General features: G+C 37.3%; 1 protein-coding gene and 1 non-coding gene across 2 annotated transcripts in view; one reads left to right on the top strand and one right to left on the bottom strand.

The window, feature by feature from the left end:
• TBCA (tubulin folding cofactor A) overlaps positions 1-13275 on the bottom strand; it is an 85929-nt gene that overhangs the window by 57020 nt on the left and 15634 nt on the right. The window lies entirely within an intron of this gene.
• On the top strand, positions 5175-5243 carry LOC130842970 (small nucleolar RNA SNORD31). The gene has a single exon (XR_009050662.1). It is a non-coding gene; the product is annotated as a small nucleolar RNA SNORD31 (small nucleolar RNA).

The raw sequence follows: 13275 nt of genomic DNA, 5'->3' as shown, positions 1-13275 counted from the left end.
TATTAGCAACGTGCTAGCAAGGTGTTATTGGTCTTTTAAAGTCTATTCTGCTTATTCTTAGTCTCTTTGCCCAGATAGATTCTTTGGCAATAGTATTTGAAACAAAGTTTAGATTTGTATTCTCCTTTAAAGTTTTGAATTTAACATTTATACTTGAAAAAATTTTCTCCTTTAGGACTATAGTCAGAAGTGAAATTAATTTCAATTGTTTAGCATACCTGTATGCCTCATCTGTTCTTCATCTTGTTATTTTCAACAATGTGCAAAGTACTCTCCTATAAAAACTAAACATACTTGGACACTTTCACTCATCCTGTTGGAGGGGTTCAGAACAAGCCTCCCCAAAATGTGTCACCTTGGCATATGGATTATTTTGCACTAAAAGGCAAAAGAGACCCTGTGGACTCAACAGAAACTTGTACCCCTCCCTTATTCTACCAGGAAGAATTTAAATTGGGGGTCTTTCCCAGAATCAGAATTATTAACAGAAATAAATTTTACTTAGTGACCCACCTGTATGGCAGGGCAAACATCTAATTACCAAACATCTGCTCTTCTTATTGGTCTTCCCCTTTTGATGCCTCAGGCCCTTTTCCACTCCTTAGCTCAGAATAGCATATATACAGTTGACCCCTGAGCAACCCAGGTTTGAACCACAAATCACTTATACATGGATTTTCTTCAATTAAATATACCTGTATCCACCAGTTCCACCTCCACAGCTTCAAATAACTTTAGATTATGTACTATGTTTATGACCCTTGGTTGGCAGAATCCACAGATGAGAAATCTGCAGATACAGAGGGTCGACTGAGACTTGAACATTCAAGGATTTTGGTATCTGCAGTAAGTCCTAGAACTAATCCCCTGTGGATTCTGAGTGACAACTGTACCTCATTTTACCCTTCTGTTTTTGAACCTCTCATGTATGTGGGTTTCCTGCATGTACAAAATTTAATTTTATTTCCTCCTACTAATCTGTGTCATGTCAATTTGATTATTAGACCAGTCTAAAAACCTTTGAAGAATAGAGGAAAAATTTTCCTTCCCAACACTTTTGGTGAGCCAGCCAGGAGACCTCACTGGTTGGGCACTGCTCACTCCCAAGCTGCTGAAGTAGGAAGATTCTGGGACCTCTGACAACAGCCAGCAAAAGGTAAGAATTCTTACCATGTCAGACACCCAGATCTCTACCTGCAGAGTCTGGTGGAAGCAGAATGGTGGTGAGAGTCTTGTTTTTTCCCTTTCTAAATTTAGATTAGCAGGAAAAATATTTACGGTTTGGCTTAGTGACCTTGGTTATTTGGTATGAGCATTCATGGGTTTTGTTGATCCTTTTCCCCCCAGAAATGGTCACTGTTTTCTTGTTCTATGTCTTAAGAGCTTGGCTTTGTGACTAGTGAAAATATTCTCTCTGGTCTCTGCCATCCAGAAGGTGAGCCTACTGGGGTGCACTTGGTGTCCAGTTGAATAGACTAGGGTTTGGAAAATCTCTTTGTGGAAAATCTCAAAGGAGTTTGTCCCAGTCTAAAGGGGGCCTCTGAAATCTCAATCTTTGTGCCTTTCAATGAAGGACTTTACTTTTTACTTTGGAAGTGAACTTTCTGAATCTTATAATAAGGGCTGCATCTTTTTGCACTCTGTTATGGGACACCTCTCTTGTCACTGGTTAAGCCATAATAAGAAGGCTTTTGGTTTGAGTCATTATTGAGATCAAATTCACTATATTTGAAAGAAAAAACAATTTCTTTTAGAGAGAGCTCTTATCCTAAACAATTGCCTTACTGAAAGACAAAGGTAAGTGGATACAAAGAAGTATAACAGCTAGCCTTAGGTACTCCCTTAACAAAAGAATAGAAATTAAACTCCACATCCAACATAAATTCCCCCTTCTGAGAATCTGAAAAGTTAAATGTACCACCTTCTGGCTCACCTGCTATTTCATATCTAAGAACTGCAGTTCTGGAAGCTGTATATATATCTTTTTCTAAAGGCCAACATCTTACTAAGCTTGTCTTGTGTTCTGAGAACTTGGCTTGGTAACCATCAGGCTGCGGACTCCAAAATATGGCCAGACAGTAATGTGGGTTGAACTCCATTTTGTGGCTAGGATCCAACCAAACTGCTGCCAGCACTCAGGGGAATTACAAACTAGAATTACAATGGCCATTATAAGGAATGTGCCAATTGGATAAGATGATTCAAAGAGTGCACTCAGGGACTTCCCTGGTGGCACAGTGGTTAAAAATCCACCTGCCAATGCAGGGGACACAGGTTCGACCCCTGGACTGGGAATATCACATATGCCACAGAGTCCATGCGCCACAACTACTGAGCCCATGAGCCACAACTACTGAAGCCCACGTGCTCTGGGGCCCACATGCTGCAACTACTGAAGCCTGTGCACCTAGAGCCAGTGCTCCACAACAAGAGAAGCCACCACAATGAGAAGCCTGAGCACCACAAGGGAAGAGTAACCTCCCCAATCACCACAACTAGAGAAAGCCCATGCTTAGCAATGAAGACCAAATGCAGCCAAAATAATAATAATAATTATTTTTTTTTTTTAAGTGCACTTAACCTACAGATTGGGAAAAAATATTTGCAAGTGATGCAACTGACATGCAGCAACATGGATGGACCTAGAGATTATCACACTAAGTGAAATAGACAGAGAGAGACAAACATTATATATCACTTATATGTGGAATCTAAAAAATAATACAAATGAACTTATTTACAAAACAGAAACAGACTCACAGACATAGAAAACAAACTTACAATTACCAAAGAGAAAAGGGGAGGGGAATAAACTATGAGTATGGGATTAACAGACACACACCATTATATATAAAATAGACAAACAACAAGGGTTTACTGTATAGCACAGGAAACTATATTTAATATCTTGTAATAACCTATAATGGAAAAGAACCTGAAAAAGAATATATATATATATAGAACTGGATTACTCTGCTGTACACTTGAAACCAACACAACATGGTAAGTCAACTATAGTTCAATAAAAAATAAATTGAAAGTGCACTTAAAAGCAAAGGCGTCCAAATCTAACAGACTGGGATGCCTATTTAATTGGTATGCAGGACCCTCAAAAAGACTTCCAAATCCCAAAATAGCTTCACTGAAAGATCTGTTGTAAAAGGCTTCTAAAACAAAGACATGGGAACGACCTAAAACAGGAGAACACTGAGACTAATGTGATTCCTAGAGCTCCCCTCTATTCTTCTTTTCCTGAGTACTCATGTTTCACTAATCTTCTATCTGAATTGCCTTTCCACTCTGAAGAGACTATTAAACAGTTACCTTTTAAAATGAAACCACTTGAGACTACAGGTGATCCTCTTTAGATATATTTCCAAAGGCTAAACTAAGGACCATAGTTCAAAAACATGTCTTAAAGCAGAGAGGATCCTCAAAAGTTTCTGTAAATGGACTACCTTCCTGAGATTAGTGGATAAATAACATGAGCAGAAAATAAGATGGGAGGTCACTGGTCTGACTGAACCTGCACCCATAGTTGATATTCAGAGACTGATAGAAATCTTTAGGCCTTCTCCCCTAAGTTAAAATAAAACTATGTACCCAGAGGGAATAAACCAACTGAGAATAATGTAGTTGGACAGGAGGATCAACATATGATGTCATTTAAGGTGCGACCGAATTCTTTTGAGAACAAATCTTGGTAAAACTGGAAATGCTGCTCTAGAGTTCCATTCAAGTTGCACCCATCCCCAAACCTCCCCTATTAACTAAAAAGGCTTGAACCTCTCTGAGAACTCTTATCCAGATCTCCAATACCTAAGAATGAAAGGGAAAAACAGAAAAAGAGGCTTTTAAAAAACACAAAGTGCTACAGAAACACCCTCACCCAAAATCTAATTCAAGGACAAATACAAATCTTAAGTGCCTTCTCCACAAATATTAGTTTAAAAAAAAACCTTTAGCCATTTGAGCAGATAAACTTAACTTATTCCAACTGTTATTTATGACTAGTGAGTTTTGTACTGTCATACCTGATTCATGGCAAAAAAATTTTTTTCATAAAATCTCTGTTTCTGTCTGTATGTTTATTATATGTCTATCTATATACGTTATGGACAGAGTACTTTTTTTTTAACCTCTGAATGGTATTGCTAAAATTCATTTGTAAAAGAGTATTATTTAATTGGCATAAAATCAAGCTTTTACAAATTAAGTATTTCTAAATCTCAGAAGCGTATCAAAAACTCATGTTTTTTCAAGTTCCTGTGATCTATGATAATTTTTGGTAAATAAGAGCTAGCTTAAGGTCATTGGTTTACTAATACAAACGTCTGTTTAGAGTTATCAGCATTAAGTAAGTTTGCTTAAAGTCAAATAAGTTCACTGTTATAAAACTTGCCAACCAGAAAAATAACTTAGTATGATGACTGACACTGCCTAAGGTCTGATGAAATTTTTGTAGGTAACCTAAACATGATTGTTAAGAACAAACAAATTAAATAAATGTAAATAAGGTAAGAGATTTAGGTGACCTTTTTAGTAATGATTTTTTAGGATTAAGGAGTTTCCCAAATCTCTTTGGTAACTTACTCTCTTAAGAGTTTTGCTAAATTAAGTTAAATAATGGTTAAGTTAAATTCAGTGAATATCTAGATCATTTCCAAATAAGACAAAACAGAAAAATTAATTACTGAACATATGTTTACTTTTGGACTTATACAGAAAAACTGAAGAAAAAATTGGGTGTGACAGCAAACATGTCTTCTGCCACAATGAAAGACTAATATTTAAAAGGGTACATGCTTCTAGAAATTATGAAATGTATTCATAAAGTTGACAATCTAATGCTGGTTTTATAATTCATAATTGCTTATTCTTAGTTCTCATTAGAAATTAAGTTTTCTAAGGATTAAGAATTCTAGTTAATGTATGTAATTAAGCCTACTGGAAATACTAGGAGAAACAACTGTATGCAAAAAAACTAGGATGTGTTTTTGGCCCAAGAGAGTATGAGATATAGAGATGTGTTTTTGTTTGAGAGAGAGAGAGATGGTCAAGATGGCTAAAACAATGAATTTTATTATAAGGGTTATGAAATTAAGCTTAAATATCAACAGTGTCCTTACTTAAAACTGCAACTTAATTTTTTTCATCTGTTAAAAGGGCAAAGTTTTACCAGTGATGAGTTCAATACCTCCCTAGTCTGATCACTATGACTGAAAGGTATTTTCTGGGCTGTGAGTTTGCCTCGGAGAGAAAGGTGACAACAGTGGGAAGTTGAGTAGGCTTCATAGCCAAAAGGAAGCTTTTTGGACTAGCTGGTGGCTTCTATAAAATGTCTGTGTTGAGACCTACATAGCCTATATAGATGTGCTTTTCCTTTGGGGATGGTTGAGAGACTTGGTTCCCAATCATTCTTTTGCAGCGGAAAGGAGTAAGCCATGCTTCTGCTAAACTCCAGTCTGAAGTTAAGAGGCCTGAAGAAAGAACAGAGCATACAGAATGGAATTCAATTCTTGGAGAATAATCAAAAATGGAATTTTCTTATACAACCTACCTGTTCAAATTAGCATGTAATCATTTCAGCCTTTCTAAATAAAAGTTTTGTTTTCTTTAAAAAAAAAAAGGACAGTTTTTTTGGACTATTAGTCAGCTCCTGATAATAGATTATGAAAATATTTTTCCTTTTAAGTAATCTGCCTAGAAAGCCAAGATTTCGTGTTTAATTTTGTATTGATCAGGTCTGTGATCACTTTAGGAAAACTGAGTCCTATTAATGTTAAAAGAGCTAAATTTTGCTTTCAACTGTGTAATCTTTTGTATTTGCCTCTGAAATCCTGTATCATCCCTTTGGTCAAATATATAATTAAGTATTGTTTCATAACGATCTGTGATCTTACTTCATCAAGTGTCCAAACCTTTTAATATTTTTGACAAACTTCCCAAAACTAAATACTAAAGTCCTTTTAACCTCTTGCTAACTTTTGGATTTTTCAGATGGCCCCTAAAACATCTCAAAGGATTTGCTCTCTCTCCTTATAAAAAGAGAGATGCTATATTAATCAGGCTTATTTGGTATGTAAAATTACATGATAAGCATTGTCAAATTAATGATGCTAAAACCTTCTTAGATTACATTTGTGTACATCTATGTTATTAACATAAGTGCTTCTGAAATAAGAAATTCTTATGAATCTGATGTCTTGGTATTATGTTATCAGTCATAATTCTATTTATTATCCTAAAATGTTGAATGTCACAGAAATAACCAAACCTCCCTGTCAATTCCATTATAATGACCTCTTATCAAATCTGTAATAACACACATTTAAATCATTTGTCATTTACACTTATTATTGTACTCTGATGCTTTACAAAAATGGTCCTACAAAAATGCTTCATCTTCAAGGAAGTTCACAGAAAAGAACCTGACAAGTATTCTAGAATGCAGGTTTTCAATAACTTTAGGATCTATATAACATGGAACTGGGTAACAATACCTAAAACTTTAACAGAAAACTGACTGATTCTTAAAGCTGCTAACCTAAGATGAAGATCAACAACAATTAACTACAGGAGACTAAATGAACTAATAAGGATAATCATAATTTCTATGATTTCTCATGCTGGTTGTCTAATGTTTTGTTTTCCAGATATAAGGAAACCTTTCCTCTTAAGCTCACTGTGACTTACAGCAATTTGGTAAATTGTATCTTTGTAAGCAGAACTGAATCATTTATTTATCTCTCCCCATCTGATCCTTTCAGAATTTGGAAACTCTTAGTGAATATTCTAATTTTCATGACAGTATAGTTATCTGCATAAATTCAAAAGGAATTGGCACTATTTATAACAGGATACAACTGGAAACATTGGTTGCATTGCCAAGGATTTGGCTGGAATGTCATATCTGAGAATGTCCATAGACTCAGGTATGACCAAACAACTTTAAGGAAGTAAGACTGACTTTATGGAGCCAATTAAGCCCCCTGGAAAAACAGTTTGGTATCTTGCTGACAGGGTTCATAGCAGCCTTACCAGATGATTAAGGAAGGTCACTTACTGGCAGGTACAGGAACTTTGGGATTTGGGGGAACCTCAAGAAGGGAGGAATTCACCCAAGTCTATAGAAATTACAGGAGTGTCTTATGACAAGCTCTTGGCTTGGCTTCCTGGCCTTGAGAAGTAATATTTAAAAGCTCTATCTGAGACTCCTTTTGAAAAAGTTCTAGCAAAGCAGATTTAAAAGAGTTTATATAATCAATTGCTATTCTTGCTGCACTTATGTAAATAACCAGAAAAAGTTTATTGAATTTACACTTATTTTGCAAATAAGTCTTAATTTGGCTATCTTTGGTTAAAATGGGGGTGATTTTAGAGAAAAAAAATTGTTTCTTTAATACACCTTTGTGGGGGTTTCCTAGGCGGCGCAGTGGTTAAGAATCCGCCTGCCAATGCAGGGGACATGGGTTCAATCCCTGCTCCAGGAAGATCCCACATGCCATGGAGCAACTAAGCCTGTGTGCCACAACTATTGAACCTGTGCTTTAGAGCCCGTGAGCCACAACTATTGGGCCCATGTGCCGCAACTACTGAAGCCCACACACCTAGAGCCCATGCTCCACAACAAGAGAAGCCATGGCAATGAGGAGCCTGCACATCACAACAAAGAGTAGCCCCCACTGGCCGCAACTAGAGAGAGCCCGCATGGAGCAATGAAGACCCAACACAGCCAATAAATAAATAAATAAATAAAATTTTAAAAAAATATGCCTTTGTGGATATTAGATTCTAGTACTGTCCATTGTGGTTTTTTGTTTGTTTATTTAATTGGGGTATAACTGATTTACAATGTTGTGCTAATATCAGGTGTACAACAAAGTGAATCTGTTATACAAATACATATATCCACTCTTTTTAAGATTCTTTTCCCCTACAGGCCCTTACAGAGTATTGAGTAGAGTTCCCTTTACTATACAGCAGGTTCTTATTAGTTATCTATTTTACATATAGTTGTGTGTATATGTGAATCCCAATCTCCCAATTTATCCCTCCCTCCCCTTACCCCCTGGTAACTGTAAGTTTCCTATATCTGTGACTTTACTTCTGTTTTGTAAATAAGTTCATTTGCACCCCCCTTTTTTTAAGATTCCACATATAAGCAATATCATATATTTGTCTTCCTGTGTCTGACTTCACTCAGTATGACAATCTCTAGGTCCATTCATGTTGCTGCAAATGGCATTCTGTTCTTTTTTTATAGCTAAGTAATATTCCATTGTATATATGTACCACATCTTCTTTATCCATTCCTCTGTTGATGGACATTTAGGTTGCTTCCATGTCCTGGCTATTGTGAATAGTGCTGCAATGAACACTGAGATGCATGTATCTTTTTGAATTATGGTTTTCTCCGAATATATGCCCAGGAGTAGGATTGCTGGATCATATGGTAGTTCTATTTTCACTTTTTTAAGGTACCTCCATACTTGTGGGAAGACATTCGGGAACCTTTTTGATGTGGGCCGAGCGATGGGATTCTTGAGCAGTGGAGGAGCTGAGGGTGCAGGGCGTGGAGACTAATATCACCCTGTTTGGTCCTGAGGGATGGCTGGTTAGCCAAAGACGGGTAAGATTCCTCAGAGGAGGAACAACCTAAGACAGGCACAGCCGCAGAGGGGCCAACAGGGGTGGTACATAGAGCCTTCCTTATATCACCGTGTTTGGCCCTGGAGGATGACTGGTTAGCCAGAGACGGGTAAGATTCCTCAAGGGAGGAACAACCTAAGACAGGCACAGTCGCAGAGGGGCCAACACGGGTGGGGCACAGACCCCTAATATCTGAGAGAGGTCTCCTGCCCCCAGGGCTGTTTTGCTCTCCACCCCCAGCTCAAATCCACACCTGCTCAACTCGGACCCAGGAAGTAAACAAAGATAATTGCCTCAATCATGTGAGGCCTTTGACTGTTTATGAGTGTAACCTGAGAATGTTAGCCCACGAACTCAATAAAAGCAGCCTGGGATGAGTCAGCGGGGCTCTTGATCCGAGAGGTCTTGAGCCCCCCGGTCCCACTTTTCTCTTCAGTCTGTGTCTGTGTCTTCTTCAAGCTTGCGGCACCCGTCACTCACCTCGAGTCGCCGAGCTGGTCTCGGCACATACTCTTCTCCATAGTGGCTGTACCAGTTGGCATTCCCACCAACAGTGTAGGAGGGTTCCCTTTTCACCACCCTCTCCAGCATTTATTGTTTGTAGATTTTTGATGATGGCCATTCTGACTGGTGTAAGGTGATACCTCACTGCAGTTTTGATTGCATTTCTCTAATAATTAGTCATGTTGAGCATTTTTTCAACGTGCTCTTTGGCCATCTGTATATCTTCTTCGGAAAAATGTCTATTTAGATGTTCTACACATATTTTGATTGGGTTATATGTTTTTTTTTGATATTGAGCTGCATGAGCTCCTTGTATATTTTGGAGATTAATCCCTTGTTGGTTGCTTCTTTTGCAAATATTTTTTCTCATTCTGCGGGCTTTCATTTTGTTTATGGTTTCCTTTCCTGTGCAAAAGCCATTAAATTTAATTAGGTCCCATTTGTTTATTTTTTTAAACATTTATTATTTACTTATTTTGGCTGCATCAGGTCTTAGTTGCAGCACATGGGATCTTTGTCGCAGCATGCAGGCTTCTCTCTAGTTGTGGTGTGCAAACTCAGTCACTGCAGCACACAGGCTCTCTACTTGTGACGTGTGGGCTCTAAAGTGCACAGGTTTAGTTGCTCGCAGCATGTGGAATCTTAGTTCTCCAACCAGGGATCAAATCCACGTCCCCTGCATTGTAAGGAGGATTCTTAGCCACTGCACCACCATGGAAGTCCCCACTTGTTTATTTTTGTTTTATTTTCACTATTCTAGGAGGCAGATCAAAAAAGATCTTGCTGCAATTTATGTCAGAGAGTGTTCTCCGTATGTTTTCCACTAAAAGTTTTATAGTACCCAGCCTTACATTTAGGTCTGTAATCCATTCTTAGTTTATTTTTGTGCATGGTATTAGGGTGTGTTCTAATTTCATTCTTTTACATAATGATGTCCAGTTTTCCCAGCACTACTTATTGATGAGACTGTCTTTTCTCCATTGTATATTCTTGCCTCCTTTGTCATAGATTAGGTGACCATAGGTACGTGGGTTTATCTCTGGGCTTTCTATCCTGTTCCACTGATCTATATTTCTGTTTTTGAGCCAGTACCAGTAACATGGAACAGAATCATTTAAAAAGTAATATTGTTGACCTTCTTTGGCCTCAGCTCCTGATCAACCCAGAACCAAAATGGTTTTCAGGACCCACTATACAGACTGCTATCTGCAGACCTACTCTCTCAGCTCCCAAACCTCCAACACTGAAGGCACAAACCTGGAAATGGATAGGGATGCCCTTCCCAAGGAACGCCCCTTCCCACCAATAAAACCCTGGCTTGCCTGAGGGATGCACATTATTTTACACAAGGAGGAAGGAGGTGATTAAGTATGTGGTTGTGGGACTGGAGCCTCACACCCCCTTTAAGGCTCCTTATCTGTGGGGATGCTTATATAAACATGTAATTGAAATAATTTAATTATTTTACAAAATGAAAAGTAAAAAGCAGTTTTATTAGAGTAAAATTAAGATGTCTACCAAGCTTTAGAGAGGATGTGGATCAATGAAAGGAACTCTTGTACAATGCAGCTGAGAATGTAAAATGGTACTATCCCTTTGGAAAACAGTTTGTTGCTATCTTATAAATTATAAAGTAGAACATTCACATAACTTATGACCCAACAATTCCATTTCTGGATAAATACCCAAGAAAAATTCTCATGCATCATTAGTAAAAATGTGAAGAATGTACATAGAAACACAGTAACTGAACAATCCAAATGCCCATCAATAGAAGAATGGATAAACTGTGGTATTATCACAAAACGGAAAATTACAAAACAGTCAAAACAAACATACTGTATCTAAATGTAAAAACATGGATGAATCATATCAACATAATGCTGAGTAAAAAACAGTAAGTCCCAGAAAACATTTCTTACAAACTAAAAAATTACTAAACAATATACACTTTAGTAATATACAAATAATAGTTATATAAAATAAAAAAGCAAGGTAATAATAAAAACAAGATTAAAAACAATTACCTCCAAAGCAAGATCCTTTTTGACCCACCTCCTAGAATAGAAATAAAATCAAAAATAAACAAACGGGACCTAATGAAACAAAAGCTTTTGCACAGCGAAAGAAACCATACACAAGAAGACAACCCTCAGAATGGGAGAAAATACTTGCCAACGAAGCAACTGACAAAGGATTAATCTCCAAAATATACAAGCAGCTCATGCAGCTTAATGCCAAAAAAGCAAATAACCCAATCCACAAATGGACGGAAGACCTAAATAGACATTTCTCCAAAGAAGACATGCAGATGGCCAACAAACATGAAAAGATGCTCAACATCGCTAATCATTAGAGAAATGCAAGTCAAAGCCACAATGAGATATCACCTCACACCAGTCAGAATGGCCATCATCAAAAAATCTAGAAACAACAAATGTTGGAAAGGGTGTGGAGAAAAGGGAAATCTCCTACACTGTTGGTGGGAATGTAAGTTGGTACAGCCACTACGGAAAACAGTTTGTAGGTTCCTGAAAAAACTAAAAATGGAACTACCATATGATCCAGTAATCCCAATACCGGGCATATACCCAGAGAAAACCATAATCCAAAAAGAAACATGTACCGTAATGTTCACTGCAGCACTATTTACAATACCCAGGACATGGAAGCAACCTAAGTGCCCATCAACAGATAAATGGATAAAGAAGATGTGGCACATACATACAATGGAATATTACTCAGCCATAAAAAGGAATGAAATGGAGCTATATGTAACGAGGTGGATAGACCTAGAGACTGTCATACAGAGAGAAGTAAGCCAGAAAGAGAAAAACAAATACTGTATGCTAACTCATATATATGGAATCTGAAAAAATGGTACTGATGAACCCAGTGACAGGGCAAGAATAAAGATGCAGATGTAGAGAATGGACTTGAGGACATGGGATTGGGGGAGAGGGGAGCAGTGAAGGGGTAGCTGGGATGAAGTGAGAGAGCAGCATAGACACATATACACTACCAACTGTAAAATACATAACTAGTGGGAAGTTGCTGTATAACAAAGGGAGATCAACTATATGACAGGTGATGCCTTAGAGGGGCAGGGTAGGGAGGGAGGGAGGCAGTTGTGGGAGGGAGGGGATATGGGGATATATGTATAAATACAGCTGATTCACTTTGGTGTACCTCAAAAACTGGTACAAGAGTGTAAAGCAATTATATTCCAATAAAGAGCTTTAAAAAAAAAACCCCAAAATAATTAGCTCAGGCAGGGGGAGGAGCATAAAATTAGATATGTTATTTATCACTATTTCAATTCTTGTGTTGGATGATGGGTTTGTATTATTAATATTATTTAAAAATAAACACATACAACAAATGAGAGCTGTGCATGAACCAAGATGTGTAGCATAAACCATGGATTAAGGTTAACTTAATTCTGTATAACTAAGACCCAAATAAAGAAAATATTGTCGGGGCAACATATTTGGATCCACTCCTCTTAGCACATCTTTAATCTTCCATCTTTATTTTTAACTCTATGGTTCCTTTTTTTTTTAACTGAAGTACAGTTGATTTATATGTTGTGTCAGTTTCAGGTGTACAGCAAAGTGATTCAATTTCATATACACACACACATATATATTTTTTCTTTTTCAGATTCTTTCCCATTATAGATTATTACAAGATATTGAATATACTTCCCTGTGCTATACAGTAGGTCCTTAGTATTCATCTATTTTATATATAGTAGTTTATATCTGTTAATCCCAAACCCCTAATTTATCCCTCCCTCCTTTCCCCTCTGATAAGCATAAATTTGTTTTCTGTCAGTGAGATTGTTTCCGTTTTTAAATAAGTTCATTTGTATCATTTTTTTAGATTCTACATACAAGTGATATCATGTTATATCTGTCTATCTCTGTCTGACTTACTTCACTTAGTATGTTAATCTCTAGATCCATCCATGCTGCTGTAAATGGTATAATTTCATTCTTTTCTATGGCTGAGTAATATTCCATTGTGTGTGTGTGTGTGTGTGTGTGTGTGTGTGTCTATACACACACATACATACATATATACACATCTTCTTTATCCATTCCTCTGTCAATGGAC

This window comes from Hippopotamus amphibius, chromosome 1, assembly GCF_030028045.1.
Source record: "Hippopotamus amphibius kiboko isolate mHipAmp2 chromosome 1, mHipAmp2.hap2, whole genome shotgun sequence".
Classification (NCBI taxonomy): domain Eukaryota; kingdom Metazoa; phylum Chordata; class Mammalia; order Artiodactyla; family Hippopotamidae; genus Hippopotamus; species Hippopotamus amphibius.
This window is presented reverse-complemented; position numbering and strand designations above follow the sequence as displayed.